This window comes from Camelus ferus, chromosome 21 (assembly GCF_009834535.1).
Source record: "Camelus ferus isolate YT-003-E chromosome 21, BCGSAC_Cfer_1.0, whole genome shotgun sequence".
In the NCBI taxonomy this organism is placed as follows: Eukaryota; Metazoa; Chordata; class Mammalia; order Artiodactyla; family Camelidae; genus Camelus; species Camelus ferus.
Genome location: NC_045716.1, coordinates 27,289,715 through 27,314,667, shown reverse-complemented (window position 1 = coordinate 27,314,667; position 24,953 = coordinate 27,289,715). Strand labels below are relative to the sequence as shown.

The 24,953-nt window shown below is 53.1% G+C and overlaps 1 long non-coding RNA gene across 1 annotated transcript in view; it reads left to right on the top strand.

Moving 5' to 3' along the window:
• Positions 1-12,024: 12,024 nt before the first annotated feature.
• The window catches only part of LOC116658778, a 91,180-nt gene continuing 78,251 nt past the window's right edge, over positions 12,025-24,953 (top strand). Inside the window, exons 1-2 of the long non-coding RNA XR_004314081.1 lie at positions 12,025-12,551; positions 13,754-14,290. This is a non-coding gene — a long non-coding RNA (uncharacterized LOC116658778). The remainder of the gene's footprint in view (positions 12,552-13,753; positions 14,291-24,953) is intronic.

The window sequence follows — 24,953 nt, the reverse complement described above, 5'->3', positions numbered from 1 at the left end:
ACAGACTTTTGAGAGCCTGATTTCCCCAGGCGCTGTCCTTCAGGAGTCTGGAGGAGCAGAGACCACAGGCCGCTCAAATAATTTGCACTGAGTAGTTTTCCGCCGCCCAGCTCAGGAGGAAGTCGCCCTTTCATAAAACCTGCTTGGGTTCCTTAAACTGCAGTGCGTCTGAACCGCGGGGAGCTTGTTCACAAGGGGCAGGGGGGTCCTGGCCTTTGCCTGGGAGCTGCAGAGCAGCCTGGGAGTCCCAGATACTGATGCCAGCTCTTAGGGGTCCCACTCTGGGAGGCACGCCAGTCAGACCCCCAGTGCTGCTTGGACAGGCAGGGAGTCTCCAGAAAGGCTAGTTCTTGCCTTTGAATGTTCATGTCGACTTTTGCTCGACAGTCGAAGCAGCAGCAGTTTCCACGTGGCTGGGCATCAGCTGCGGGTGCCCAGGGCCCGTGAGGCAGGAGAGATGTTTTGCCAGAAGAAAGTTGACTATTCCTAAGGACATGCAAGGTTCTTCCTTTTCCCCACAGCGTGTCCCTCTCTCATGAGTGAGCGACTTGTGCGTTTTGGGACTGGATGGGATTGAACAGAGCCGAGGCCAGGGCTGCCCGGATTTCCCATTTCCAGAGGAAGCCTAACGTGGTCACATGGGCGGCTGTGGGGCTCCAGGGCTCAGGATGCTGGCAGCCTGGAGAACATGTGAGAGCACAGGGACCTGGGCCTGGAGCTGGTGCTTCATACAGCGAGGGGGGACCGATGGACAGAGAGACACCCGAAAGAGGGGCGGGGAGAGAGAAACTGAAGGAGGAGAGAAGAGGGAGAGTGGGGAGGGTGGGGAAGCTCACACGCAGACAGACAGACAGAGACAGTCGGAGCAGAAGCAGAAAGAGAAACAGATGGAAGGAGAGAACAGGGCAGAGCCAGAGAGAGACCCCAGAATGGTGGTCAGCCCCTCCTGGCCTTCGTCCGTGAGCCGCTCACGTTTCCTCTCCCCGCTGTGTCTGTCCCCACATGTGGCAGGTCCTCAGGCTGCAGCCCCCGTCATCCTGTGTAGACAACAGGAGCACAACCCTGAGAAATGCAGCCTTTGTAGATTTTTGCAACCTTCTGAGGAAGTTTCCACGGGCAGCTCCATCCAACAGCGTCCAGCTTGCCTGTGGGCATTGCTTTAAAAACCCTGGGGCCACTGCTTGAATCCACCCACACGGATCTGGGGGACCCAGACCCTGGCTCTTCACCCCAGAGCCTTGGACACAGCAAGAGAACCTGGCATCCCATGGGTTTCCAGTGGGACCGCCTGGGTGGACGAGGGGTGCGGTCCCCCATCCCAAGTCAGGGGACCCCACAGCTCCTGGGACAGAGGGGGGCCTCGGCGAGTTATTAGTATAGTGCGACTCTTTGGGGTCTTTTCTGGGAGGAGACACCCAAAGAGCCACCTTTTGCAGACACGGACAACGGAGCCAGAGGGCTCGTGGGTTTCAGCTGACTGGACGTAAAGCCAGCATCTGTGGGAAACCGCCCGCGCCGCCACCTGCCCTGGGGCGCGCAGGGGCTCCGCCACGGAAGTGCCGGCTTAGCGCAGGTGCCGCGCTCCCGGAGAAGGCCTTGGAGGCTGGCGCAGCCAGAACACCGAGGCTGGGGGCAGGTGTGGGCCAGTCAGCGTGAATGGGCTGGGATGCTGAGGAGGAGGGGGAGGAGGGGGAGAGGAGAAGGGAAGGGATAGGGCAGAGGGGAGGGGGGCGGAGGAGGACGTGGGGGAGGAGGGGGGAGGGAGGAGGGAGGCAGAACTTGATATACAAGCTGCACTTGGGAAAAAACACCTCTGCTCAGTTTTCCTCGAAATATCCCAGGAGCCGACAGCGAGGTGCTCCTCCGTGTCTGAACAGCCCCGCAAACCCTCCGTTAGCTCTGCGAAGTGGCGGGATGAGACTCGGTATGCCTGCCGTCCCTTCCGGCGGGGACATTCTGGAATTCCGTGAAGTCACCCCGACCCCGGGTCACACTCAGGCTAGCGACACCCAGCGAGCGCTGCCCTGTGTGCGCACTGCACCAGCAGCGAATGAATATTATTTCATTACAAGAACAAATCATTATTATTGCCCAGTGGAGGGCCGACGGGGCCCGAGGGTTATTGAAAACATACTTCCGAGGGCTATGAGCTCCCAGACGTGGATCGCTCCTCCGGGCAGCCGAGCCTGGAGAAATCCACTTTTTATTACCAATCGGCATTGGCTTAATGCACCATAGCTGTCTTACCACATTTAAAGAACTTGTCTACTTAAGATATTTAATTTAAAGTGATATCCTTAATTTCCTCATGGTTTCCAAAGTTTACGTTAACTTTAACGTACTAGTTTGCAAATGCACTCTCTCTTTGATTACCTCAAGTCAAATTCTACACGTTTAGCCCCAGTTACTTCAGGGATGATACCCAAGCTTGGCTTTATCAGCACTGCCTGGTCCTCCCACACCTGAGTGATAACAGGCCTGTGCGTCAGGCCAGGGCTTCAGACACACAACAGCTACACTGCCCGCTGACCCTGAACTGACCTAGCACCTGACACAGGGCAAGGTCTAAATGCATCCCCTCCTGGTGTTCGCCCAGAACCTAGGGGGCGGGTGCCATCGTTCACCCGCTTGCCCAGGAGGAGAATGAGGCCCTGGTCACACAGCTGCCCTTTTAAATGTGGTGCCCACCTGGACAGACGTCATGCCGTGGCCCCAGCACAGGGCACACTGGAGAATACCCAGCACTGCCAAAGTGTGGCCCAGCAATCGGTCACGTGGAGCCTTTGGGGGTGGGGTGGGGAAGATCTGGTAGCATCCAGCCCCTACTCTGCAGACAAGCACACCCACGCCCAGGACGCCTGCCTTGCCCAGGTCACTTAGCTAGAGGCCATGTCCACTTGGGAATCTCTGAGGCCAGCGTCCGAGCCCTCCCTCCATGCCCCTCTCCCCGGGTGGACACAGTCCTTCTCGTGCTCCTGCCAATGGGGGCCACTGGAGATGGGCAGGAGTGAGCTTGGGAGTTTGCTGCACTGGTCAGAAGGGGCAGGACAGGTCTCCCCTTTGAATCTGACAGCAGAGTCCGAGGGCTCAAGACCCATGCTGTGGCAATGCCCCCTGTCTGCACCTGGTGCAGCCCCAGGGCCGGGGGAGCAGCCAAGTGCCAGCACATGTTGTCTCTACACGTGGGTTATCTGACTTGACGGAGTCGTATGAGTTCATCACGGTTTATCTGACTGGCCATCGTCATCCCCTTGCCCGAGTATCTTCTGGTTCGTTCTGTGTAAACGTCTGTGAATAGATGATTTTTTAAATTTTAGATGAGAAAAATGAGTTTTACTTTGAGGTGTGTGACTTTCTGTAGAAGAGCGTGACATACGAGGCTCACAGCACAGTGAGTGACTAAGAGCATCGATTCCGGGGCTGAGCAGCTGGGTCTGGTCCACCGTTCACAAGCCTGGGCGCCCGAGACCAGCTGTGAGCCTTTTCCTGTGCCTCCGTCTCTTCCTCTGCCGGGCGGGGGTCACGAGAGCTACACGGTAGGGCTGTCGTGAGGACTGGATGAGCTCTGTGTGAGTGCTTACCAACGCCCTGATCTTAGTGACTGTCATGTCAGCATGCGGCTTATTATTATTATTATTAATTAATCAAGGGGGAGGGTATAGCTCAGTGACAGAGCACATGCTTAGCATGCTTGAGGTCCTGGGTCCAATCTCCAGTACTTATCTTTAAAAATTAAATAAATAAATAAATCTAATTACCTTCCCCCTGAAAAAAAATTTTTAAGATATGTAAATAATAATTAATCAACAAGAATACTGCATTATGCCAGGATTCTGGTCAAACACGACCTCAAAAATCAGAACCCTCGTGCAGGGCTGGTGAGGCTATGAAACGGAGCCCTACCTGAAGAACTTCCTTCCAGATGCCTGAAGTCCTCAGAGTGTGTGGCTGTCTCAGTTCCGCGGCTAGGTAGTGGGTTTTCTCCTTTTCTGAACAATGGATTCCATTTAGAATATGAAACTGTAACATAAATGACTCCCAGACTTGGAGTCAGGAAAATCAAATCATATTTCTTTCATCCATTCTTCTCGAAGTATCCAGCCACCGACCTTTATCCCAGCATTCCGTTTGCATCTCAGGATCTTCTACGAGAACTCATGAGACACTTCCTCACAAGTGAGGTACAGAGTGTGCCCCGGCGGGAGCCGGGTCCAGGGCATTTCTGTGCTTTATTTCCTTTTCTGTGAGGCAGGCACCCCAATTTAGAGGTAGAGAAACTGAGGTTTTCAGGAGTTTGGTGGATTTTCCAAGAGCACACGTGGAGCCTGGGTGCTGCAGCCGGGCCTGCCACGACAAGGGAGTGAGGTGACTGACTCTCAGAGACGGGCCTGCGTGCTAATGTTTCATGGAGGGAAAGGAGTCGTGTCACTCTTGATCCCATCAGACAGCTCACGAGGCGTGGAACCGCGCAGGAGAAGCACGTGTGACTGTTTTCGCTCTCCCCTGAACAAGGCTGTGCCCGCTTGTAGCCCTTTTAAGCATGCTAACATGCACTGCAGATTTACACAGCTTGTAAAATCATCTGAAACTTTTGGGGGGGAGTTGGGTAACTCCTTCCTCTGCGATGCACTCAATGTCTTAAGTTTCTGAGAGAATTTTATAGTTTCTCAACTTTAGCAAAAACAAACATTTTCCCTGTTGAATGTCAACAGAGATTGCTCAAAAAAAAAAAAAAGTTTTGTGATCTTCCTAGAATTATGGATTGAAGGGATTCCAGGATAATTTTGGAGTTGGGTCACAGAGGAGCCTGTTAATTAATTAACCCTGAGACCTGAGAATTCCTGAGGGGCTCAGTAAGGGCTGAGGGGCTGGGAACCCCTGAAGTTTGCGTGGACTCCGGGATTGCCCTCTCCGGCACAGGCTCCATGCTTCCTTTCCTCTCGTTCTCCACGCAGCTCCTGACTCACAGACACAGAAAACAGACCACCCTTAACCCCCTCCCAGCAGGGGCGCCACTCACCACCACCCCTAGCAAGCATGTCCCAGACTTAGCTGGGGACCCCGCCTTGAGTCTCACAAGGAAAGGGGCTGGCCACTCCCCTTCCTCTGGGCACTATCAGGTCAATATTTGGAATCCACCAGGAAGTAGGTACTTGGGTTAACAAAAAATGTCTAATATTTTTGACCTAATTTCAGGAAATCACAAATAACCATTCCAGAGCAGCTATTCTATTTTTTTCCACTGGTAAAGGAAGTCTGCATACTTTAAAACGTTTTTTTAATTATAAAGGAATAATGAAATAAATTATGGCACCTCCAGAAGATGGCATATTAGGCAGCCATTAAAACGATGTTTATAAGGGATCTTTAATGACTTGGGAAAGTGGTTATGAAATACTGACAAGAGCGCAAAGCGCAGTATGGAATTCCTGACGCCGGCTTTGTAAAGGACGCAGCACGTGACACTCACGTTCACTTGAAGAAAAACGGATTGAAAAGAATTTACCACCATGTTAATAGTGGTGACTTCTGAGCAGTGAAATTTAACGTCACCTTAATTTTCCTTTTTCACCTCTCCTAAATTCTCTCGCAAGAAAGAGCCTGATGTTTATAACAGAAACCAAAGGATTACAATAAGACACCATCTCTCCAAGAGAAAAGATGTTGAATTGAGATACAAAGAGAAAGTTAGCAGCGATCATGTTATTAAGTTGGAAGGTTTCAAAATGACCTTTAAAAGCCTAAATCCAAGTCCTCAGGTTTTATTTATACTTTTGAAAAGTAGCAGATCCTGTTCCATATGCGTCTTTATTTCATATGTAAGCAACTGGGTCGAGGCATCAGATTCTCTTTCCTCGTCAGCGTTAAAACATGCGGCCATTTCCATTTCAGACAGCCGTGCGGAGAGTTCTGATTGCTGCCAGGTTCCGCTTCCCGCTCCGGGTGCCTTGGTGGAGAGGTCCAGGGGAGCGAGATTCTAATCCAGTTTGCAGTGTGGCCCAGGGAGAGAGGGACCTGTCCCCATGTGGGCTAATCTCTTCTTGTTTCGTCTAAAAAGCAAGAGAGGTTGACGTTGGCCCTGAGAGGGAGTTTGCAGAAGGTATGGAGTGCAAGATGGCAGGTCACTGCAGACCTGCTTTGCAGGGTGTTCCAGTCCCCGGGTGCCCAGTGGGAAGCGGCTGCCCCTGACCTCCCCAGCCCCAGCCCCAGAGCAGCCCTCGCCAGCCCCACTCCCCCTCGCCCGCTGTTTTTCCCAAGCTGGCGAGTCTGGACGCAGCCCTGGGGTCAGCGCCAAGGCGGGGCACAGCCTCCCTGAGCTCACGCAAGGGCCCTGGCCCGAGGATGGAGTAAACAGACTCTCCTTAAAGGTCACTTCTTCAGGCTCTGGCTCCAGCAGCCGGAGGAAGCTGCAATCATTTTTCAGGGCTGTAAATGCCAGAAGAAAAACGCACTGACTCACAGCTTTCCTCCGTGCCCCTGGTCAGCGAGCGCCTCTCACAAGGCATTTCCTTGCCAAATAAAGCTTCTCCCCCCACCGGCCTGAACCCGGAATAGACCTCAAGTAACCTTTGCTTAAGGGTCTTGGGATGCAAGCTTTTAAACTTAGTTTGCAAGCCATGGTGGTTCCCAGCTAGTGGACTTTACACGAAAAACTTTGGGCCCAGGGTGGCATTTTTACATTAAAAAGGATCACAGTGGGCACTTTTGTTTTGTTTCTAGTTTTGTTTTGTTTGGTTTTTTGGGTTTTTTTCGGTGTTTTTTGGCTGATTGCTGTTTGGTTTGGTTTGCAACAACATGAAAGATTTTATTTCGATGGCCCCACCTTCCTCAGATTAGGAGCCCATAGCTTAACCTGCTACTTGTACATCCTGAGGACAGACGAATGTGTGTCCACTGAGATGAAATTTAGGGATTACTTTCAGTGAGGCTGAGCAGTGTCCTGTCCAACTAAATGTATCCTTCCCACTGTCCAGTTCACAGACATCCGCCTCAAGGATGAATATGCCCGCTTTTTTTTTTTTTAAAACAGGGGGTCACCGGAATTAAATGTTTGCAATACTTATAACAAAAAGTTAGCATATAGAATAACAAATTTTTGAATATTGATGGTTAATTCTTAAGGGATAATTAAAAAAGATGAACATATTGACAAAGAAAAATATAAGAAGATGTTCACACTAAGAATCCACAAAAGATGATAAAACTTGGATAAAGTGGTAGAGAACTGGACACTCGTACCATTCATTCCTCAGGAGAATATAAACAGTTACATCCTTCTGAAACACAATTTAGGCGTGTGCATCAAAATGTAAAATCCATAGCATCCTTGATTTGTAATCCTGATTTTAAAACTATAGCTATAAAATACTATGAAAGTATGTGTATATATATATATATATATATATATATATATATATATATATATAAATGTATGCTTAGTGTAGAATTATTTACATAGCAAAAATATAGGCAATAGCTTAACTGTCCATCAATTGAGAAATGGTTTTAAATAAATAAAGGTATAGTTATATAGTAGAATATTGTGTCACTATGAAATAATGAGTGATTATGTGGATAGGTTATTATGTGAAAACAATCAGTTCCACATCTTTAATTCAAGGCAGCATGTGATGGGTCACAAAAGATACAAAACTGCCACAGAGAAAGAGCCTTCATTGCTGGTTGGAATACATTTTTTTTCTTGGTCACTTAGGTAACACTGCATCTACACAGAAATCCCTCTGCCCTCTGAAACTCTTCATTATCTCCCTGGAGCAACAGGATAGAAATTTTAGGAAGAAAAGTGTTTCATAAAATAATATTTATACATCTTAAAATGAATTTCTAAATATATTTAAATACCTTGCTGAATGAATATGCCCGCTTTTAAAAAATGCATGATTACTCCTGGCAAAGTACAACTGTTTAATTCATTGGACTAATTCATACTAAAGTGGGGTTGACTGAGGCTAGACCTGAGGACTAATCTGATCTCTAAAAACAGCTCCCAGTCGGGGGAAAGATAGGAGTGAGTGCTTTGGACTAATCTGGGGTCTCTGTCGAGTTAGACTTTTTTTTTCCATATGGGATGTGTGAGCCAGCTGACGGGAGGGAGTCATGGGACACCTTTGAGGCTGGGCTGGCCTCCCGCTTCTCGGGAGCCCCAGCCGCCAGCAGTGCACTGTGCATAAAGCCCAAACTCAGCGAGTGTCTGCTGCGGCTCTAGTTTTCTTGGGCAGCTGAAGATGGTGTCTGTAGCAGAAGTCTTCAAAAATCTGTAGTTACATTTTCTAAGTTAGATTTCAAAGCAGCTTGACGTCTCCTTTGTGAGCCTAAGTGGTGCCATTTCCACGTGTTTGAGAAACAGCACAACTCAGCCACTCACCCTGCTGCTTTATAGCTGTGGGACCATCCACGGGTTCCTTCACCTTTGTGTCTCAGTGACCTCGACTGGAACAAAGATGAATGTAGCCAAACATGCATCCAGCATTGTTGGAGGCTTGAGACCCTTGCTCCCTGAAGGGCTTACTTAGTGCCATTTGTACTACGGCAGGGCTATTCCAGACGTCCTGTCTTTTAAGGGTTAACAAAGCAGAGCTGGGAAGGCAGCAGACCATCTTGGCGCGGAGCTCCCCATCAAAGGGAGTGTTCAAACACCAGATTCAGGGTGACTTGTTTTGAGAGAAACAGTTGGGCTGATTCAAGTATTCGATGGATGGATGGAGGTGTGGAGGGGGTGGGGCATGACCATTAAAGACCTTTGCATCATGAAGATCTAGGGCTAAACAGCTGCCCCAGTTCACAGGGGCAAAATGACAGAGGGAAACAGGCGGAAGAGTGACAGTGAGATGCTCCTTTGTGCCTCCAGTATTGGCACATGGGAAGGACCGTTGGCGCCCAGCGTGAGGTAGGAATGGAACGGGACCCAGCAGTAGCTGGTTTGTGGAAGGAAAATCGGCAATCCCTTGTTTGTGGACGGTTTGCTCTGACACATCACTATTTTGAACGCCAAAGCTTTATATTCCAGGAATTGGAATATAGAAATATATTCTACGAATATATTCAGGAATATATTTCAGGAATTGACCCCAGGAGATACTTAGGTGGATCCTCAGTGCAAAGGATGTTCATTGCAGCGTGGTTTGTAACATGTAATAGCAAAACTTGGGAAAAGTCTGAATGCCACCGTTGGAGTTTGTGGGACACGACAGGAATATGTGTAGATGATGTGGATCTGTATTTACTGACATGAAAATACATCCGGGCCTTACCGCGGAGCTAACAAGAGAAGCAAGTCTACAGCAGCACGTGGGGTACCATGCCACCTTTGTAAACTAGTATACGTTGATCTCTCTGGGTATAATTTGCATAGACAAACGTTTAAGGAAATTTTACCAAAATATTATTTCTGCATAATGAGGTTTTAGACAGACAATCATTACTTTTTCTTTACATTTTGATGCTTTTTTCGGGCAATTTATAATAAGAAACTTTTATAAGAGCTTTAGAGGACTATTTATGTCCAAATTTTGCAAATAAAAATGGAATAACTCACTGAGCCCTGCAGAAACTCTCTAAGCTATCCTGCCTGGCCTGGTCCATCTAATAAGATGACATTCCAGGACAGGGAGCTTGCGGTGGCAGTGGAAGACAGTTGACGGATGGCAGAGCCCTCCAGCCTATCTGGGCTGATGGGCTGATAACCCCTCACATGGCCTGGCTCACTCTGGACCACAGGGCTGGCTGCAGACCCCGCAGTCCCCAGCCTCCCTCCGAAGTAAACAGGAAGCAGAACCAGCGCTGGGAGCTGGCGGGGGACCTGGCTTCCCTGCCGTGAGCGGAGCAGATCTGGGTCCCCGGCGCTCGCAGCACAGCCTGAAATTCCCAGGAAACAGGCGGCAGGCTTGGATGCTGGAGGCGGTGGGGGCGTGAGTCGTGAACTAAGCTCCTGAGCTTCTCCCGACAGGGAGGGACCACGGGGAAACAGTCAGACGGAGATAGACAGAGGGGGACACGAGGGGACCGTCGAACAGAGGAACAGGGACAGAGAGAGACAGAGACCGACGAAGGGAGAAAAAGGGGGTCAGACCCACTTTATGGCAGGGTCAATTCAGGAAATGAGGATGGGAGTGGGGATATCGAAAGGGAGAACCCTGAAAACTGCAGAGTTGCCCCCTCGGCGTGGAGACGCCGGTTGTGATCACTCACGGCCACCCCAGATGACTAATGCCACCGAGGAGGCCTGGGGTCCTTATTCCAGGGTCCGTCTGGCTGGGCTCAGGCTGAACGCTGGGAAAACAAAATCCCATTTGTTCTGCTTACCATGTGGGATTTCCAAGGTGATGAATGAAGTACAGCCTGGATGTAAAATGATTAAAAATCATAAAGTGCTGCGCTAGTGCACAGCATCCCGTTTATATTCTAGAATTACTTTGAGTAAATTAAACCAAATTGTAGGTCACTCTGAGCTGAAGAATAAAAACAAACAAACTCACAGAAATTACCTGTCCAAAAATGTTCTAAAAAAACTCACGAAAGCATCCTCCTTGTAAGGTTCATTTTGTTTTCCATTCATTCATTCACAATTATTTATCAATTTCTTCCTGAGTTCCAGACTGTCCTATCCCAGAGGACAGTGTGGTGAACAAAAGACAGAAATCTCTGCCTCCCCAGGGTTCATTTTTGGCGGGAAACAGAACAAACTTGTAGAAAATGTGGCCCCATACAGCCACAGCAGCCTGGGGGGTGATCAGTACTGAAGGAGTGGCCATCAGAGGATGGTCCTCATTCCAGGACAGGGGACACAACGGATGCTGGTGAAAACCCAAGCTGAAGTGGACCCAAGGCCTGGAACTGAGCCCCTAATGTCAAGCGTCCGCGTCCACACTGTGCGTGTGCACACACAGATGCCCTCCGACCCCCCGGGGTCCTGACTGCAGAGGGCAGCCCAGCTCCAGCGCCCACAGGTAGCTCCTCAGCTGGTGTATTTCCAAGGAGAGCAGCTCTTGAAGCTGTTCTGTGACAAAAGACACAAAAACATCTATGTGTTACAAGAACACCTGAAGGCAGGATTTATCTGAGTAGGAGTTTTGCAGGACTTTTCATATCATCATCATTTTTGCCAGGCTGTTGTTTGTGCAATACTTTGTAAAGATTTTATACTGAGAGTTTGGGAATAGCCTTTCTCCCTACAACGATGACAATAAAAGCCAGCTGACTGTGAGCCAGGGACAATTCTTAGTGCTTGGCATTTATTAACTCATATTATCTTCACAACCATTATTGTCCTCATTTTACAAATGAGAAAATCAACAGAGGCACACAGAGAGGTTAAGTAACTTGCCCAAGGTCACAGAGTGGGCAAGGGGCAGAACTGGGATTTGAACCCAGGCCTGTGGGCTCCATCATCTTGTGTTCACCTTTACCACACTCCAGCTGTGGGTGAGAGTCACTGGTACATGAAGCTGGCTCTGTGTCTGGCTCTGCTGGGTCATCCGTGTTCTCACCTCTAATTAGCTCACATTTTGGGGGGCTAAGTCTCAGCCCCACCCCCAGTCTACTAGTGAAGGGGACACCAAGTAACCTATCCAAGACCACAGACCCAGTGAGTGGAGGGGCTGGGGTCACACCAGGTCTGTGTGACACAGTGGCTGTGTCTTTGCAAAGAAAAATAAAACACAGAGAACACAGAACACAGACAAACAAAATAGCATCACTGTGTTAAATAATTGTGATGTTGATTACATGAGTCTTTGAGGCCTTGGAGAGGATAAACTTTGGGGGAGAAAAACCTACCTAAAAAAGCCACCCAAATCCAAATTAGATTTTCTCCCAAGAAGAAGCAATTTCAGAGAGCTTACGTTCAAAGTCTGTGGCATGCTATAAGTCATGAACGCAGAGACTGTTTCCAGGGAGCCTTTCCCCTTGTCTGCACCGTTCCTGGGAGGGAATTAATCAGGGAGTGTTTACTGCACGCCCCGGAGCTACTCTGAGAATGTGTCCCAGGCCAGCAGAGCGGGGTGAACGGCGCTGCCCCGTCCTCTCGCTGCATGTCCTGCTTAAAGCGCAGCAAGTGAAACTGGTTTGCTTTCCCTCTCCCTGCGCTGTGCCAGCGCCTCTGGATCGCATTAAGCTGCATAAATAACAAGGCTGTTGTCAGATTCCCCGGCGAGGCGAGGGCAGAGGGGGAGCCCCGGGGCATGACCTCCGTGTTTCTCAGCGGGAGCGCAAGCGCCTCAGCGGCCCGCGCCAGGGCTGGGCCGGGGGAGGGTCTGCGCGGCGCTCGCGGGGCGGCCGGACCTGCGGTGGTTCCCGTGCGGGAAGCCACGCGAGATTCCCGCCGCCGCCGCGGGCCGCGAGCCTCCCGGCCGCGCACCTGGGCGCCGAGCTGCGCAGTGCTCTGCGCATGCGCCTCGGGGTCCGCAGCCGTCGAAAGGGGCGTGCGTGGCGGCGACACCTGGACAGAAGCGTGAGTCTACCTGGGACCCAGGGACGCAGGGAAGCTGGCGCCCCCTCTCCCCCGCCGTCCTGCCTTGGGCAGCCGCTTCCAGGTACACAAAAGCCTGCTGCCTGTGAGAAGGCAGGGGTCAGGGCTCTGCTTCCCCGGCTTCCTGGCCTAACCCACCTCCGCACCCTGCTCCCTCGGGCGGAGGGGGCACGCTCACTCGCTCAGCGTGAGGTGGGTGCTTGTCCAGATTGGCTGTTCCTCCAGGTTCTGCCCCCCCTTGGTGGGGGCACTGGGAATTGCTCTACCAATGAACTATATCCCAACTTGTTTCTCCAGTTTTTAAGTGCAATATGTTAGTGGTTTAAAAAAAAAAGGAAGGAAGGAAAAGGCGTGGGGCGAAGGGAAAGGAGATGGAACTGCTGACCTACTACGTGCTGGGCACGAGCTGCACCTTTCAAAACTCGATGTCCACAACCCTCCTGGTGACAGGGTTATAGGCCCATTTCATGGATGAGCAAACTGAGGTTCAGGGGGATTTGTAATTTGTCTTGATCACACCCACGCGCAGCGTGGGATCCAGCCAGGATTCAACCTGGAAGTTCTAGTGAGAGGAGGCCCCAGAATGAAAAGCACCCTCTTATCACCTTTCTTGGGGACTGCAATGAGATCCTTCCTTCTCCACTGCGTCATCCCTCTACTACTTTAGTCCTGCTCCGTCCCCCTCTTTATATCTGCAAGGCACGGCCTTGCCTGTTTCAGCAAGGAAATGATTTCAGGGTTCCTCCTCCATGGAAAGCCCTTCTTATCCTTGTGATTATTCACTTATAATTTAATACCGTCCCAAGGAACAGGGCAATGTGGTAGAGAGAACTTTGAGGAATGGGACCAGGTCTTTCCTCATGCCCAAGATGGCAGAGCCTCTTCAGCATCTGATGACCTCACCCACGGATTAACAAGGGGCTTCTCCTGCAGTCCCAGGTCTCACTTGGGCTTTGCCTTTGTGACCTCATTCAATCCTCACAGCAACCGTAGGCCCATTTTCCAGACAAAGAAACTGAGTGCAGGTGTCCCAGGCAGGTGCTTCAGCGGCCTGGACCTGGGAGGATGACTCAAGAGTCACGGACACATTCCACCTGATGGTGTTCCGGAAGAATTTCCGGGATATAAGTTCAAACAGAGCCCCAGCCAGGGATGCTCTGACGGCAGGCTCTCCACCCCACCATCCTGTCCGGTTGTATTGGGTGTTCTCCTTGTTCTCTGAGAACCTAACGTATGTCTCTGCTCCTTGTCTGCTTCTCCCTCCAGATGACGAGACCTCTGTCCTTGGTGTCCATTGTTACATCCTTGGAGTGTGGGCTGGTGACTCCCACAGCAGGTGCTCATTAAACATGGCTGGACAGTGGAGGGAGATGGACAGGGCAGCAGTGCCGAGTTCAGAGGCTTGGCTCACACCTGATTCTCCCAGGGAGGGCTCCCTGAGACCCAGTACTGCAACCTCCCCCATTCTGTGGGGACGGCCCAGGGCTGCCCTCCGTCTGGCTCTGATCTGCGGAACAGCAACCTTGACGGGGGCTTCAAAGCACGTCTGCCAGTAGATCAAGGCTTCTCTCAGCCATGACAGCCCCCATCGCTCACCTCCCCAAATAAACCTGCATAATGAAGACAGATGGCCCTGGTCAGCACTGGCCGTGCTGGGAGCCGAGCAGAGCCTGCAGATGGGGCCGTGGCAGCGCGAGGCCACACACCCCACCCTGGAGCAGTGGTTTGGGGTGTTACCAGGATGGAGACTAGCTGCACCCCCTCCATCACCCTAGGGGGCAACATCTCTATTTGATAAGCCTGGTGAGTCTAAGGAGATGGACCCCCTTCCCAGATTCCTCATTAAGGAAGCATCCGGGGACTTGGGAGCCCCACCCCGGACGTGGAGGAATGGCAGGTGGTGGGGGTGGGTGAAGGGCGGTGAGCAGGGGAGGAGCAGCAGACCCTGAACAACCCCCTTGGCTCACGAGCCTCTCATGTCCACGGGAGAGGGGGCGGCTTCATTGAAGGGGTGGCACAGACGTCAGCTCACACCCAGGGCCTCCACTGGTGAGGCTTTCTGGAGGGAGGCAGCTTCCAGCTGTCTCAGGACAGGGAAGGCATGGCTGGCACTCAGCGAGGCCCACCCGGGTCTTGTGCAGAGCCTGGGGAGGATGCAGGCCGCTAGCTGGAGGGAACCGATGGGAGTGCGAGTCCTAGGGGGGTGAGCGCTGGGCCCCAGGAGGCAGCGCCCAGACACCCTGCACACCAACCGCAGTGACCACCCCAGCTCACAGACGGGGAAACTGAGGCCCGAAGGGGCGCAGCCCGCAGAGTGAGACCCCGAGGCACATGCACGCCTGGTTAGAGGGGCCCCACCGGGTGTCTAGTCGCTTCTCCCAGCCTCCCGGGGCACAGAGGAAACGCGATGAGGCGAGGCCAGCCTGCGTGCGTTGTGTGTGGGGAGGCAGGCGGGCAGGCGATGCCTGTGTGGTCCGAAGGGGCTTTGTGTGTGTGGTCCGCCACCAGCCCAGCGCTGATCATCTGTCCAAAGGCTGCTAACTGCCTGCCCGGTGACCAGTCTGTTTACTTTAGTCCTGTCTGCACCAACTGAACTCAGAGAGCTGTCTCTCTCCAGCTGGACCTCCTCAGGGGGAGAAGGAGGGCGGGGGAGGGAGGGAGGGATGGGAGAGGGAAGGAGAGGGAGCCCCGGGGAAGGGAGGGGAGGGAGAGGTGGGGGACGGAGAGAGGAGAAAAGGGTTTGGAAGAAAGTGACGACACGCGAAGCTCTACACCGGGTAAGCAGTACAGGCAGTTTCCAAGAAATCCAGATGACCACCGAGGGGCCATTGCTCGTTCAGCCTTTCTCTGGCACCTTCCGACCTCGGCCCCTCCCCGCTCCCCGCCCCATCCCCACACACATTTGCTCATTTGGACTGGGGTGATGAATCACCCCTACCGAGTGTGGCTGGAGTTTGGTCTGTGTTCCTCCTCACTCACACGGAAAGATGTCCCGTGGGGACGTGCGGTGTGCATGTCTGCAAACCTGGGTGCAGGGAAGGCTGGCCGGGTGGGAGGTTTGGGCGAGTGTGGGCAGGGTCTGCGCCTGGTGTCTGTCTGTCCATCCCGTGCAGGGATTTCAGCCTTTGCTGGGTTTCCTGAGGGTGGGATGAGGGGGTGTCCCCTGGAGGGAAACCTCCCACGGAAATACATCTCGGAGGTGAGTTTATGACCTGCGGCCACGCGTGATTTCATTGCTTCAGCGGATGTGTTCAGATGATGTCCCCTCTCAGTATCTTGATACTCAGCTTCAGTTTACATTTACCCCAACCTTACGTTTTCGATTGAGGATTTACTCCTCTTCAATATGTTTCGTATAAATCGTCTCAGTATCATACGCCATCAAGAGGGATGGAAATGAGAGAGACAGAGAGTAGGTTCTAGAAGGTCTGGTTTCAATGGATGTCAGACTGGCACTTTTGTATTGAGGTGAGATCTGCAGTCTGTAAGAAAATGATCAGATGTCATGCGTAGAGAGGTTTCATTCTCCTGAGCTCTCTTTTTTGAACCGAAAGGCATCTTGGCAGTTCGTTACCTAACCCCCACTGGTTTGCCGTCCCTTCCTGTGGTTTTACACAAAAGCAGAGCCCCCCCCCCCCCCCGCCTCCGGACAGACCAGGCGTCTGACTACATCGCCGGTTCCGAACCAGGTGGATTACAAACACACAGCCTGGAGGTGAACAGGCGGTCTCATGGGGCGGCTTGTTTCCCAAAAGAGCAGCAGACTCCTTTTTTTACCCTGAGGTAAAACCCACGTAAGAGAACATTGAAGTGAACAATTCCGCTGCATTTAGCTCCTTCACAATGTCGTACAATCACCGCCTCTGTCTAGTTCCAAAATGTTTTTATATTTCATTCTTTGCAAAAGAACACCCCACAGCCACTAAGCAGTTTCACTCCAGCCCCCGCCGGCACCTGTAATCTGCTTCCTATCTCTACAGATTTACCTGGAAAGTCAGGCATTTCTTATTCACCAAAAGTACTGAATGAAAATAGCTTAGTTGTTTTATTAAGATTATGAAAAATCACATACTCATGTAGAAATATCAATCATTACCAAAAATATAAAAAAGACAGTTGAAACATGCCCCCTCCCAATTTCTAACTCTAAACGACTAAAGGCAGCATTTGGTGGCCCCCAGCCTTCCCTGCTCCAGCTTCTCTCCGTATAAACACTGCCATCACACTTCCTTTTAAAAGCTAGTGGAATCATATTGGACAGCTAGTTTGGAACCTGATTTTTTAACCTAACAATATATGTCAGGGACATATTTTCACGTCGGCACACACAGCTCCTCCCTGAGCGTTTTCATCTGCCCCGGCTCCATCCTGCAGACCCACAATTGCTTTAAGCCACCCCCTGGCTGGGTGACTAGGTGCTAGCATCTAGTTTTCATTCAACAGGACTGACTTTCTGGGCTGTTAATTGATTGGATTTAGGGGGCTTGCTCTCTGGCGGGAGGGATTGAGGAAGGATTTAAGAATTCTGGGGAGGAATTCAGGACTTCCTGACACCACCAGTGAGACCCCAGAGACCTGCAGGCACACCCGCGAGGTGCAGCCCCAGCAGAGATGACCCGGTGTTGTTAGAAGGAGTTGCCCAAGGACGGGTGACCTGCCAGCAAGTCCTCCACCATGCGTGCCCAGCATGGGAGCAAGTTGTGCAGTGGTCGGGTGTGGCGATGGTTCTGGGAAGAGAGCAGCATTGAGGGTGAGGGAGGAAGCATCCAGGCCGGCATCGCTTCTGGGATGCTGGCCTGGAGGTGCCAGCTGGCTTGTGCCTGTGTGTGTGTGTGTGTGTGAGAGAGAGAGAGAGAGAGAGAGAGAGCCAGAGAGGAGAGAGACATTCCCCTTAAAGGGAAGGACGTGTCGGTTTTCCAAAATCCTCTTTCGAACAGGGTAACTCAGTTCTGCAGTTTGCCTTTGTAATGTAAATGGTTGCACTAGGAGATTTTTTAAGCCAGTTATTTTGCCAGAGTTCTCTCAGATATGTGCTTTCTCTCTCCACCTCTTGGAATTTTCTGGGGCCCAGACAGTCTTGGCTCCTCTGGGAAGGAGGCCTCCTGGGCCCCCAGGGCTGATCCAGGCTGAACCGTGCATTTGCTCCTGCCCATACAGCTCACACGTACAGCTTTGGGATGCCTCCCCATCCCGTCGTTTCACCTTTCCTGCCATATTCGCGCCTCCCCAGTAAGTGGCAAGCTTGGAGGGCGAGGCTCTCTTAGGACTTGGCCCTTGGCACGTGGGTGATGGTCTGGGAGTCGAACGCTTAGTCTGAGGCTACAAAGCCCTCAGAAGCGCCTCTTGTGTTTCTGAGGACACTGAGGTTCAGAGAGGTGAGTATTCATGGGGCCGGGGGCGAAGGGGAGGGAAGAAGGACCCTCGCCTCGCGGACAGAATTGAAGGAGTTGTGGGGAAACAGCCGTGAAGAATGCCCTAGTCCAGGGACAGCGGTGGTGGAACCGGGACAGACATCAGCCTTCCGGGGGGACAACTTTTCTCTTATGCTGTTGGCCCAGAGTTGTAACTGCCTCCCAGACTCCCGAGTCTCTCTGTGACATAGCACTGATCTGCCGGGGGGTTCCTTGGGTTCTCGGTGGAGCAGATGGAGAGACGGGTGAACTCTGCTGAGGCACCATCAGCACTCAGGGGACTGCGCACAGAAGTCAGTCTTTATGCTTGCTCGGTCCCGTCCCCTCTGGACCTCCAGCGCCTGTCTGGAGACGTCCCGAGATGTTCGAGGTTCACAGTGCACTTAAAACTTCCTGGCGTCGCATTGCTGTCGGCGCAGGGCCTGTCGGTGCAGGGCCTTGCGACCCCGGGCGCAGCACTGATCCATCTGAGGCGCTGGTGTGAACTCCTGGAGCAGAGCTTTGTGGGAAGGAGTCAGTGTCTCGTGTGAAATGCGCACGTCCCCGCACAGCACGTTTCCTCACAGCGCTGACAGCAAAACATCCTCCTCTTTTCACTCAGTGTGTGATTTAAAAAAAAACATTCCCTGAACTCAGGCCCTCAGAATCTGGAGAAGGGGACGTTTATAGGATACATGGAAGGGTCATTTATAAATTGATGTCACTGTTGACCAAACAGTTTTGCTTGTCTTTTTAATGAAATGATAACATTCTTAAACCAAGACGCACCCCCACCCCCGCTCTGCCCCCAGCACACGCCCCCAGCGGAGCCCTGTTTTGCTGAGATGCAGGCTTTCAGTACCAAGGCAGGCTGGCTGCAGTCCTGGCCACGGGGGCTATTTGCCTGCCGGCATTAATTAAACTGATGGGCCAATTCAGTTAAAACAACAGCAACAACGGTGTAATTATTTGGTGGAATTGAGCATTTTTCCAGCTGAATTTGTCCACCATCAGGACAGATGGGGAAGGAAGCATCAGTTGCGGCAAGGAAGCATGGGCGGCAGACCTGCGCCATCCCATCCCAGCTGGCTGCCTGGCCTGGGGGCTGGCTTGAGCTTCAGGGAGCCTTGGCTTCCCCATACCCTCCTTCCAGAAGCTTCCAGTCAGATGGGTGGGATAAGCAGTGCATTTGACTCAGGACCTGCTACCAGAGGCTGTCAGTGTCCCCTCTGCCCTGGTCTTCCTCACACCCCCCCCCCCACATTGTGCTGAGAGGCTGAGGCATCTCAGACGTCAGGGGGGAAACCCACTTGCCCTGAGGGTTGGGGTTGGGGGGGCGGTTACTGGACTTTGATGTGTCTGGGAAGGCTACCGGAACCGTCTTTTTGAAACATATTATTTAATAGCATTCATTGACCGTCTGGCATATGCAAAGACCTCCACTAAGCTACTATATGAAAACTTAAACCCAATCTGATCCAGTCTCCCGGCAGTAACAAAAGTAACAAACGGGACCCAGCTAGTCCTAGTCCTGAGGGCGGGAGGGGAGCCGGCGTGGGCCTGGCCGCCTCTCAGTTCGGGGCTACTGTTCACCAGCAGTTCCACTTAAAAGGGTGCTTAAACCTGACTTTTCATGCATGTTTCTTAGGGGAAAATATATAGAAATGGTTTATAAATGTAACACTTGTTTATCATAGAATATCTGGAAAATACACAAGGGCCCAAAAGTGGATTTAAAAAAAATACAAAAATGCCACAACGGAGAGATCAGCACTTTCTGCATTTCGGGGTTTTGTCCGCGGGCGGCACACACATGCCCCGCCGTGTGGAGCAGTGTCTGAGCTATTGTTATTACTGTTAATTATCTTATCAAAACAGGGTGGAATTGTACATGTGCTGGTTTTGCAAATTACTTGCTTTCTTTGATTGCCCGAACATCTCCCTCGCCCTTCAGTATTTTTCTACAGTGTGATTTTTAGTGTCCCCTTTCCTCGCTGCAGAGGCTCGGAGCGCCTCTGTATAGCTCAGCCTTCCCAGGGAAGGTGTCGTGGAGACGCGTGTCTGGCACTGGCACCTGGGGGCTCCGTGGACTTTGGCGGCACTGACGTTAATCTATGCAATTTCGTGAACGCGGCTCTTTATTCTAAGCTCCTATGTCCTGCCCTGCCCAGATGCCGCCCAGGAGAGGGAAGGGACGGGAGCGAAGCAGCTAGGACTTGGATCCGCCTGTTCTGTGGCTCTGCCCGTTTGGGGAACTTCGGAGGCAGCCTCCCCCTTCCAAATCGGAGTGTCGCAGACCCAGGCTGGGAGTGCTGAGTGTCAGGGGAGCAGGCGGCACTTCCTGCCAAGGCTGCTTCACCACTAAACACGGCAGGCGGCTCCAGACCCAATGCTGTCCCCCAGGAAAGGCACAGAAATCAAATTTTATCTCCCAAAGTGTGTTGTGGATGGAAGCGTGACTATTGCAGCAACGCCACCAATACGAACACTTCACCCTCACTCTGAGGCAGGCAGTGTTCTAAAGGCTCTCACAGGAACTCATTCCACTGTGCACCCGTCCTTTGAGATAGGTGTGCGACACCAGCTCTCTGCAGCCGCAGACTGCCTGGAAGTGGGCTGGAAGGTTCTATACCTGCCAGGTTGCCCGTAATCGCATCCCACCCCCAGAAACACATCCTTGTTTATTTGACTTGAACAAAACCCAGTATGTGCAACATTCACCGTTCGATTCTTTTGTCCCCTCTTATTACAAAAACAGTGAATGGTTGCCACCCAGGTTTTGAGCGTCACCAAGAGAAATGACTTAACATGGAGGTTCTGCATCCACACGGATGAGAACCTCCGACACTGGCCCAGAGACTCCGTTCTAAGGAGAGAGCAGGTCAGAATTATGAGCTCGTTGCCGGCATGTGGCGTTTCCGTGCTGCTTGCCCTGGGCCTGGCCTTCCTCCCACCGCTCCCGCTGGCCCGTGCTGCTCTCCTCTTGTGAGTGGGTTTTAGTGAAACTGGAGGGGCAGGGGGCTGCTCAGCAAGAGCTGATGACACTTCACAGAGGAGTCTGTGCCCTGCTTTCTGCTTTTCCACGACTTTGAATCTGGCCACTCCTGGCTCTTTTGTCCCCAGCTGAGCTCTGAATCCCCGGGGTCCTGTAAGCTGGGGCTCTAATAAAAGACTCGGTTCCAAGGAGCTCGGGGACCAGCCTGGGATGGTGCAGGTCCGTGAAGCTCACTGTCAGCACTGATGCTGCGGCTCTGTTCCTTCTCGCTGAAGTTCCCAGAAGCCAGTGCAGGAAATGTCAGAGATTTTGAGTCCATCTTCATGGTGAGCAGACTAGGCTTCCACAGGTCCTGTATAAAGCTGCCACCTTTTCTCCTTCCAACCTGAACTGCAGACAGAGCCCCTCCTCCATCTTCCAACCTTCCCACTGACAGCACCGGACAAAATGGGGTTATCGCTATTTTAACTCTTTTCTTGGGAATTTTGCCCCTCTACTTTTAATTAAAAATTTAATTTCACACGCTCAGATCCTTAATTGAATCCAGGTTCAATTTGACCACCTTCCTACCACATTCTTTTTATTTGAAAGGGAAACGGGTGATGACCATGCTCCCAGGACAGGGTGGGTCAGTCTCCGCGGCCCCAGGGCTCCCCTGATCCTGGGAGTGGAAGGGCGCCATGGACGGTCTCCGCGCAGGGGTGGAGGGGGCTGGGGTGCGGGCGCCTGGACCTTCCTCTGCACCTGCTGGCCAGACCCGACTCCGACTCCGGCCAAACAGCCCTGGCGCCGCCAGCGCGGGGAGGCGGCTGGGGAAGAGGACGGTGCGCGCTGGGTCAAGGCGGAGCAGCCTGGCTGCGCGGCGGGGAGGGGAGAGGGGCATGGAGGGCGGAAGGAGCAGGGACCCCAAGGGATGGAGAAGTGCGGGGCTAGTCGCTGAAGGGGGGAGAAGGAGTGAGAAAGACAGGAGGGCGCCTTGGAGAGGGGCGAGGACGGTTTCGAGGGGAGTGGGGAGAACTTCCAAAGAGCCTCTTTGAGGAGAGGAGCAAGCGGAGGTGAGTTTCGGAGGAGAGGGCGGGCCCCGAGGTGTGTGTGGGGTTGGGGAGGGAGGGAGGCAGAAATGCGGAGGGAAAACGGGAAAAAGGGAGAGGGAGCTCCAGCTGAGCCGGGAGGGAGCCGGCAGTGGGGCAGCCTAATGCGCCTCCTACCCGCTCGCTCGGGTGGCCCTTCGGCATCCTCCCTGCCCCTCCCAGGGTGGCCGCTCCTGCTCAGGTGGTGCTGTGAAGACTATGCTCCCTGCCCTGAGTCCTCCCTGCCTCCCTGCCTCCCTGCCTCCCTGCTGCTGGACCCCCACTCCCTTCAGTGCTTTAATACCGGGCCTCCTGGAGCCCCGCTGGTGGTGGGCGCTGTCACTGAGCCCCCCACACTCACCAAGCCCTCTTCGGCCCCACCCTGCAAGCCTCTGGGCCTGATGACAGTGATGCATCCCTCAGCCCTCCCCCCACCACGGGTTTCCGGGGTCCAGAGGCGAGGGGACTGAGGTGGGAGCGGAGTAAGGGAGAAAGGTTAGGGTGCCACTTGCTGGTGGGGGAGGCTGCACACTGAGCAACTGTCCTTTCCCAGCCAGGCCCACGGCCCCAAGTGTGATAAACAGAGCACACCACCCTGTGACAGGGGAGCAGGCCTTGACACCTGGGGCTGGACTCAGGAGCCTTCAGTTTGCAAGAACCAATCCCAACCCTGCCAGATCACACGAATCACCCTGACCCTTAATTGAGAGTCTCGGGCCCCAAGCCTGGGCCTGTTGGATTTCCAGGCCTGCAGAGGGGCCCAGGAATCTGGATTTCAGGTGCATGCCTTGGGGTGACCTTTCCACATCCAGGAGTGGGCGGAGATGCATGTAGCAGGCGCCTAATACGAGTTAGCAGATGTGAATTACAGCCCTGTCTACACAGCCTGAGAGGACACTTTGGCACCTTTGAGAGACTGGCCCTGCGGGGTTGGGTTGTGTTGAGCCCAGTGGGGTTTCATTATCCTGTTTTGCCAAGGAGGCCGGGACTGTGCGAGGAGGGCTCGGGCCTTTGGCCTCTCCTACACTCAGTGCTGCCGGGTGAGTCAGTAACGAGGGCAGTCCCGGCAGCCCCCACGCCTGAACTCCTCGGGTCTAGAGTCTGTGTGCCTCCGGTCCAGTCCTCGCAATGAGGCTCCAACAGCTTGCCGCTTGTTCCAGGCCCCTCGGTGAAGAGCTGGGGCTCCTGGGCCTGCCCGGTGGCTCGTGCGCCCCTGCGCCAGGCAGTGAGCCAGTCCTGGGTGAGGGCGTCCAGGGGCCGTGGGGGGCTGAGCACCAGGCCTCCACTGAGCACTGCAGTCCCTCACGGTAGCAGCGGGGAGCCAGGTGAAAGCTGGGAGTGCAAGCCCGAACTGGGGATGTGGGGCTTCAGGAAGGAGCCCCAGAAGCTCCAAGGAGCTGACAGTATGAACTGGGGTGGGTTGGGGAGGGGAGAACGGGGCAGGGGAGGTGGATTCACATGCTGAGTCTGGAGGAGGAAGGGGGAAGGGGAGGGGAGTGGAGGGGTGCTCAGGGGTCTTGGCCGGTGGGTGGGGTATCAGGCCTCCTCAGCAGCTCCCCAAACCATGAAATCCAGATGGGAGACCCAAGGGAGGTGACGCCAGGGAAGCACGTGTCCTCTAGCTTCCTGGCAGCGCAGCAGTTGGGCTGGGGAGTGAGATCCTGCGTCCGCTCGGGGTACCAATTCCTGGCCTCTTTTCCAACATCACCTCATTCAGTCCCCATAAGTTCTGGTTCTGGTTGAGCAACTTTTGTGAAACTGGCCGCCCTCCAGAGCCCAGATCTCAGGGTTAGCTCCACCTCCCTGGGGGACCTTGTGATACCCCCGAGCTTCTGCACCCGGGACCCGCCAGCCTTGCTCCTTAAACCCCTGTGAAGGGTGCAGCCAGCCCTCAGAGGCGGGCTCCAGGGGGGGGGCTCCAGCGCCAGTTCTCACAGGAGCCGTCTCCCCTTGGTGCTGGAGCTTGAGTAGCAGTTTTTAAACAACACCTGGAGATCCCCAGGATGCCAAATTAGCTGGTGTGTGTTAATTAGTTCTTGGCCAAGTCAGGGCACCTTCGGAAGAACCCAACAGCAAGAAGAACTCTTCTCAGCAAGTGCATGACATTAGCACGACACGGCTGAGCGGGACCCAGAACCTGAACTCCCCCTGGCCGGCCCCCGTGGGGGTGGCACGTTAGCTTCTGGAGGATTCCTGGCAGGTGCCAGTCTCAAGCCTGACCGGGAATCTGGCACATCCCTAGGCTTCTCAGGACTTTCCTTACCTTGGCTGGAATCCAGGCTGAGGTGTTCAGCATTACAAGGAGCTGTCCCAGGTGTCCGTGAATATTCAGGTTCGACAAGCACAGTCAAAAGTGTCTCCCTTGAAATGCAGATGAAGTGCGCCAAGTCTTGGCTTGGGGGGAAACAACAAAAATGAGAATTCAGTGTTGGGTTTTTCTTGAAGATGTGGTGTAATTATCACCAGCCTGGACTAATGGATCCTTGGTAAGCACAATGCATTTTCTTCAGTAGCATACTGAGTAATGTGGGGGTTTTCCTTCTGTTCTGGTTATTCCTGCTTTGTAACAAATTACCCAAAACCTAGTGGCGAAAATGGCCATGTGATTTTGTGTGTGCCTGTGGATGCGGACTGCAGGAAGGGCCCAGGTGGGTGGGCCTCACTAGAGAGCTGTCTTTTGATTGTGGTCAGGTGTTGGCTTGCATGTACAGAATGGCGCACTCTCATAGCTGCCAGTCAGTGCAGTTGAGGCTTGCTGCCGCCCCGTCCTGGGAACTCAGCCGGGCTGTGGCTTGGAGCCCCAGCACGTGGCTCCCCCAGCATGGTGATCTTGGTGCTGTGGGATGTCTTATGTGGCAGCTGGCTTCCCCCCTCAGAGCCAGTGGCCCCAGAGGGGCCGGCAAGAGCTGCCTGGTGTGTCTTGCCCCTAGTGGGGCTTCTCTGGACTTTGCTGTTTGCATGGAACACACACACACACACACACACACACACACACACACACACACACACAC